The sequence below is a fragment of the Pogonomyrmex barbatus genome, unplaced genomic scaffold (genome assembly GCF_055798465.1).
Source record: "Pogonomyrmex barbatus isolate J1 unplaced genomic scaffold, ASM5579846v1 scaffold24, whole genome shotgun sequence".
NCBI classification, from domain to species: Eukaryota; Metazoa; Arthropoda; class Insecta; order Hymenoptera; family Formicidae; genus Pogonomyrmex; species Pogonomyrmex barbatus.
In genome coordinates, this window is record NW_028297121.1 from 478,222 (window position 1) to 486,214 (window position 7,993).

Below are 7,993 nucleotides of genomic sequence, written 5' to 3' on the forward strand. Positions count from 1 at the left end.
GATGTTGTAGTCAGGTCTACAACCAATAATAAAAGTAGTCCGCATGGCAACAAAATTAGGACGCATGAACCTCGAAAAGTCTTTCGAAAGATGACACAAATGTGTGACCGCCGAAATCGCGACCAATCTTTCGAAAGACCGCAGAAATGCATCGCGAGAACATTGCGAAAAAGCCTATCAGCAAATTCCTAAATTTGATGATCAAATCGAGCGTAATATTGATTAATCAATATCACGCAACCGATCGACGCAATCGATCAGAATGCTGACCAGGCATCGATCAGACTATATAACCGGTTACACAAGGCGGAATAGACAGAGTCGGGAAACAATCAAACATACCGTGTCGTTCGGAATCGTTATTATAATTATCGCGCAAGATATTACACGAGCATAGCGAAGTTCACGCGAGCCGTACTATCAACGTCTCAGGTGACATACTCGGTCGACGGCCGCCAGAGTAACGCGATACGCGCCCGTCGATGTTTAACCGTGTGTGAAAGAAATAATATAAGCAATAATTAAATCCAAGAAATCGTGCAGTTGTTAAATAAATCAAGTATCATAAAGAAAGTGTGTTAGTGAATTCAAGATTTCCTTCCATTCGTTTGATCCTGCTCGGAGTCCCAACTCCTTAGGCTTAACGAACCCGACTATCTCTAAAAATTAACGTTGTAGCCCATCCGGGGTACAACACAACGCTTAAAAACTAATAACACAGAACAAAGAAATCAAAGTCGTACAATGCCAGCAGGGGCACCGCGAACACGAGAACAGCGCGTGACAATGTTATTTTCACGTAACGTACAATGCCAGCAAGGGTACCGCGGACACGGAGGAACTTTCGAGAACTAAGCACTAGAAACGAGAAAACGCAAAGAATGAAGAAAGGAAAGAACGCACTCGAAATATTTATCGCTCACAAGAGAAAGGCGGAGCGCCTGAAACGCACGCTGCGTGTGCACGCAAGACGCTCGCGAAACGCTCGGAAAAACGCGGACTAGAAAGAGACGCGACACGGACGGAAAACGAGACGACACACGGGTGCTAGCAAAACGGAACGCGGGCGCGGGTAAAACGGAGCGCACGCGGAAATTGATAACGGCACAATTGTAAGCGCGAATAAAAACGACGGATCTAGGCGATGCGGGAAAAACGCAGGACGAGGATGAGACGCATGCGAAAACGCGAGTAGAGACGTCACTCGCGAGCGAGAGAGAAACACTCGGTTGATCGCTCACGAGCGAGAGAGTGACGAAACACAGCGAGCAAGAGAGAGAGAGAGAGAGAGAGAGAGAGAGAGAGAGAGAGAGAGAGAGAGAGAGAGAGAGAGAGAGAGAGAGAGAGAGAGAGAGACACTTTTCACGCGTGAAAGAGAGCGAGATGACAGCCGATCACGCGCGAGCGAGAGAGAGAAAGCACGAGTGCACTCGCGTCTCGCGCAAGCGAGAGAGGTGGAGGCGCACGCAGTGTGAGAGAGGCGGCGAGCACTCAGCGCAACAGGTGCGGCGCGCCGCACGTGGTCGCACAGAACCGGTGAGACAGAACTTTCGATACTCCACAGACTTCGTCGCGTACACGACACTTTACACAAGGCAAGCCGTCCGTCGGGCAAGTCACTATGCCAAGACTTGCCCGACGGACGGCAGGGTAAATCCTCAAGTTAATAAAAATACTGTTGTTTGTGGTAGATAGATCCGGACATATCGCGAGTAATTGTTGGAAGAAGCAGAACGAACAACGCGGCTTAGAAAATAAAAATAGAATTATTTGCCAGATGTATAATAATGTCGGGCATCTTGCAAAGAATTGTCGAGCAAAATTAACTCAATCCAAAGACAACATGTTTTGCCGTTATTGCAAAGAAAAGGGACATTTCCTTGAAAATTGTCAATTGAGAATTGCAAGTAATAATCGTAGGAAGAATATCGATCAGGAAAACTCCAATGGCCCGTTGAGATCGAATGTACAAAGGGGGCCCGAACGAGTTACACACTCTTCGAAAACTCCAGAGCCCAAGTAGACAAAAACGCACCGGAAATTCGACCCGTAACTGTAAACTTGGATAAACATAGTCGCGTGCCTACTGTGCAGGTAGAGATCCGTAATATAACAGATGACATAACTCTAATGCTAGACACCAGTTCGAGATCAAACAAACTAATTAAAGAAAATCTCATACCCGAAGACGAAAAAATCAATTATACAAATATCTTAAAGTTGAATTGTGTAAATAATTATCCTGTTTATATTCTTGGGGAAATCAATCTTTAATTTTTTTCAATAAACCAGTAATCTTTCATATTGTAGCGGACGATTTTCCGATTCCGCAATCTGATATATTAGGCGATTACGATTTCTTTAAAAAAACATCATCGAAAATTGATTACGCACAAGGATGTATCCGGTACTCAAGTACCTTTTCTCTCGCCAGAAATTATAGTGGCATCACCAAGATCGTTATTTTATGTAAGAGTTGGCAACCCTAATGTTAAAATTAGATATGTACCGAAATTGAAGATAACGCATGGAATTTATCTAAGAGACACGGTCGTAGAAAACGTCTCGGGAAAAACATATTTATTATATATATCATAAACACACGGGACAAAGAAGTAGAGGTCCGATCATAAATCTCTGAATGAGATGGTTGACCTTTGTGAAACCAGAATAAAGACGTTAGATTATCAGGAAGAATTAACAAATTCACACCCGAATTTCTTTCCGAAGGAAACCGAAAACAGTATTGATCCTAATAAAGAAGAATTGTTGGACGAAAATCAAAATAAAAATGTAATAAGTAGAGAGGAAGACGAGATTATGAATATAAATGGCATTGAGATTGTTAATGAAAATAAAAATGGAAATGAAAATAAGAATGAAAGTGAAAACGCAAAGACGAAAGAAGACGGAATTATAAATAACATAAATAAATATATATATATATATTATAAATAAACATAAAGAAATTAAAGCCTCCATAAATGAACAATTAATAAAAGTTTAAAGATCGAAAATAAAAATGAAATTAAAATGAGAGCAAGTAAAAAGAAAAATCCTAATTTCGATACTCAGCGAGACGAAAGATATCAAACCTCCTCTGAGATACCCTCCCATTCCAAAATCCTTGGAGAGAGAAGTTACCAAACCTCGTCTGAAAATTTAAAAAATTTTGAATTTCTTGGAGATGAAAATTGTTGAATCACTTGAAGGAATAATTCTGGAATTGCCGATGGAAGTTTCCGCATTCTTCGACCATTTTCCATCGGTTACGAGGAGGGAAGTTACTAAACCTCACTACGTAATCCGATACAATCCTGTCTGGAGGAAAATGAAAATATTAATTCCTCAGTTTCGTTAGAAGGTGTGAAATTTCGTGAAATGAGAGTTGGGATGATCTCGGAAAAAATGAATGGAAAAAATGACCCTCTCACATTACCGCCAAAGAGCTTATGGAAAGGATACAAATAAATAAATCAAATGAAATAAATCGTAACAAATTAGGAATGAAAAACAAAAAACCGTTCTTCAAAAATGTTTAAATTAAAACAAAATCAATCTCAAGAGATATTAGACGAATCTATATGCAAGCGCAAGTCAAAACAGGAGAAAGTTATACAAGATACAGAGTAATAGCAAAGGGAACGGAGCTACCGAATGCTTAATACTATCGGAAGAAAACCAAAGGGATAGACTCACAAAAATTATAGAATTATTACGACTAGAGCACTTGAATAATTATGAAGAGGAGAATGTGATAAATCTTATAATTAATAGTCAAGACAGGTTTCATATACCTGATGGAAAACTGACCAACTAATGTTTTACAACATAAAATATCAACAACAGACGACCAGCTGATAAATACTCATCAGTATAGATTTCCGCAAATTCATAAAGAGGAAATAAACAAGCAGGTAGGAAAGCTGTTAGAAGGAGGCATAGTAAAACCTTCGCAATGGCCTTACAATATACCCATATGGATTGTATCTAAGAAAGAGGATTCTCAAGGAAATAAACGATGGAGAATGATATTTCTGGGCATTAAATGACAAAACTATCAGAGATGCGTATCCACTATCAAATATAGTTGATATCTTAGATCAATTGGATGGGAGAAGCTCGATATTTTTCGGTATGCAATCTAGCCTCAGGATTTCATCAAATAAAAATGGATTCAGCAGATAGTCATAAAACTGCTTTTACAACATCTTTTGGGCATTATGAATTTGATAGAATACCATTTGGATTGAAAAATGCTCCCGCTACTTTCCAACGATTAATGGATTTAGTCTTATCCGGATTACAAGGAAAAGAATTATTTGTTTATATGGACGATATTGTTATTTACGCGTCATCATTAAAAGAGCATGAAAGAAAATATAATCTTTTAATAGATAAATTACGCGAAGCAAATTTAAAACTACAGCCCGATAAATGTGAATTTTTAAAATCAGAGATAACTTATTTGGGACACGTTATAGGCAAAAACGGAGTTAAACCCGACTCAAAAAAATTAGGCTGTACGACGGTTTTCTAGGCTCAAGACGCCTAAAAACATTAATTTCTAGGACTGGCAGGATATTACATACGATTTATCCCTAATTTTTCTAAATTAACAAAACCCTTGACAAATTTATTAAAAAATGACGTACGTTTTAAGTGGACATAAGAGCAAGAAGAATCATTTGAAATATTAAAACAAAGATTATGTGAAGAACTCGTGTTGCAATATACCCAGATTTTTCAAAGCCTTTTATCTTAACGACCGACGCTTCCAGAAACAAAACAACCCATGATAATTATCGCCACTCTGGGAACTGCCTTCTACAAGGTAGCAATGGATATTGTCGGACCTCTACAAAAAACTGAGAGAGGAAACGAGTACATTTTAACATTGCAAGATCAGCTAACTAAATTTTATATGGGAATATCATTGCCAGATCAAACTTCCGAAACGATAGCGGAAGCTTTTGTAAACAGATTTATTTGCGTACTAGGAGCATCTAAGACGATTTAACGGATCAAGGGAGAAATTTTATTAGCGAGCTAATGAAGAAGCTCGCCAGAATATTTAAAATCCGTTACGAACAACCGCTTTCCATCCTCAATCTAACGGATCTTTGGAGAGATCACACCAAGCGCTGGAGAATATTTAAAACAATACGCCAATGAGCAAAGACAATGGAATCAATAGGACTCGCGATGTTTAATTACAATACTAGCGTTCACGAGACTACCCTGTATGAGCTGTATGAGTTTTTGGGAAAATAGCAAGGATTTCCATCACATGAACCCTTAGCTCCCGAAGAACAATTAACAAGTTACGACGATTATTTAATAAATTTAGTTACGCAGCTACATTCGATACAAACAAACGCTCGGGAAAATGTTGTCGAAGTACAATTTAAATCAAAGAGGCATCATGATAAGAAAATCAATCCGAAAATTTTCAAACCCGGAGATTATGTATTTTTAAAAGGACCTAAACCAGGAAAATTCAGAGATCAATATACTGGATCTCACGAGGTGTTAAAAATAATGAACAGAAATAATATAAGAATTTGTATAAAGAAAAACAGTCGAGTGCGTCCTAATCGATTACGAATATCGCATATAAAACAGTCGACCATTACAACCGATAATTAATCCCACCCGAAAATAGCCGGAGAAGAGAAAGAATGATACGCATAAACGATCACGATAATTTAATTACCTAACTATTCGATAACCTACCAATAAGAACACACAAAAAAAGAAAGAAAAAAAGAGAAATCTGTTTAAACTCACTGGTGGAGGTTACATTCATAACGGCGATGAATGTCGAGGAGCTCTGTCCATGCCTCGATCTCAGCCACCACTTCATTGACGACCTAGTCTGGATGATCCCGGACGTTGTATAGGGACATCCTCGGGCTTGATCGCTCCGACCTCATCGGTGACGTGACAGGAGACGCCGTATCTCCTCCATCTCCTCCAGATCGTCGCTGCGTCCAAGCCGGAACGAGGAGGGCTCGTCGCGTCTTCCCGATACCGAGCCAGGAAACTCACCTAGCTCTAGCAAATCCACATCACAACATTACACTTTCTTGGGCACTCATTTCCGGCCCACGAAGCCACCACACTTCACCGTCATTATTCACAGATACAGGATGATTTTTCTGGACTAACGAACGGGGTGGGCAAAGCGGACGCCCGTCGTCCACCCGAAGTCGGTGCGGCACGATTATCGCCGCGATCGAGTGGCTGTGGTATAATCGGGGACGACGGGCGTCCGCTTTGCCCACCCCGTTCGTTGGTACGGGAAAATCATCCTGTATCCGTAAATAATGACGGTGAAGTGTGGTGGCTTCGTGGGCCGGAAATGAGTGCCCAAGAAAGTGTAATGTTAGTGATGTGGATTTGCTAGAGCTAGGTGAGTTTCCTGGCTCGGTATCGGGAAGACGCGACGAGTCCTCCTCGTCCCGGCTTGGACGCAGCGACGATCTGGAGGAGATGGAGGAGATATTTGTCAAAACAAATCTCCACTACTTCCTCACTGATGCCAGGGGCGTGGTCTCCCACTGTCAAAAAACTGTCAGTCACGTGGGAATGGAGTGTTCTGATTGATCGGTGGGCGTGGCAGGTGATAATTACGTAATTACGTAATTAGTGGGGTCGTTCTGATTGGCTGAAACCAAATCTGCTCGGCGCGTGATTGGCTCTATCCCATAGTGTCCCATGTGTGTGATTGGTTGTCGAAATGCCAGACGAAAAAGAAGGGGAAGGAGGAGAAAGTGTCTGGGACCGTTCAGGCTCCGAAAACAAAATGGCGTCTGCGAAAAAGAAAGATGGAGGGTGTGTGAAGGGAATATACTTGACGAGAATGGAATGCAGTTTTTATGACACGAGGTATGGAGCGAGGAGAAGAAAATTGATTTTTTGCGGGTTTTTATTACGTGTATATGGGATATGTCGTTTTCTTAGGACGGAAAGTTTCTCGGCGCCTCATAACTAACGAATTTAAATAAATTTCTCGAGTTGTTTGATATTTTTTGTATGGAGGAAATGTATAAACGTTTTGAAGACGAGAGGTTTTCGGAGTGTAATAATCGTTAGAGTTATTTACCGAGTCGTATGGTATTTGGGGGAAGAAAACAGGAACGGACAGGTTTGTATTAAAAGTTTTTGACGACGACGACGAATTTGGAGTTATACGAGGCTTTTATCCTATGACAAACACGTAAATTGAAAAAATTTTCTAGATGTAAGACTCTAGATTTTTCTAACATTTGGAGTTATACACTAGCGAGCTTATTTTCCTTAATTCTATGGCAAATAAACGAAAAATATCTGAAAAATGATTAGATTTATTTCTAGCCTGGAGTTATGTGGTTAAGATTGGTTTTAGATCGATGGGAAAGGAAATAAAATGGACAAAGATTGGAATTTATGTTACAAAAAAATTAAGTTTATTGTTATATCATTATACATATTATATCAATTTATAATAGTTTCTTTAATATTTAATTATTCTTAAAAGTACAAGTTTGTATATGACAACACGTTACATGAGATTTTTCGCATTTCCTTTTTCCATGAAGAAAGATTTTACGAAATAATTGTACGATTAGTAATACAATTCCACCATTATCTTTATCTACCATTATCTACCATTATCTTTGTAATCTTCGCTGAATATTTTGAGAAACTGTTTTTTAGCTTATAACCGCGAGACAAATAATAAAGAAATACGCAGCAATATTGTCTGCAAGTCTGAGAAAATGTGCCTTATAATCGTACGATGTTCCATTTATGAGTAGTAGAATCATCGGAGTCATAGATTGAAGGAATCCAATCTGGAATCCAAGGGCGGTAGTTCATAGCTATCGAAATATGTGCCTTCTCCATGCTTGTCTATGTAGAAAATAACCCAGTGTTGTCCAGGACGATCGTGATTATCGGTGTTCGCGACGATGGCCGTCGACTTCGTCCACACTCTCGGGATTCTATC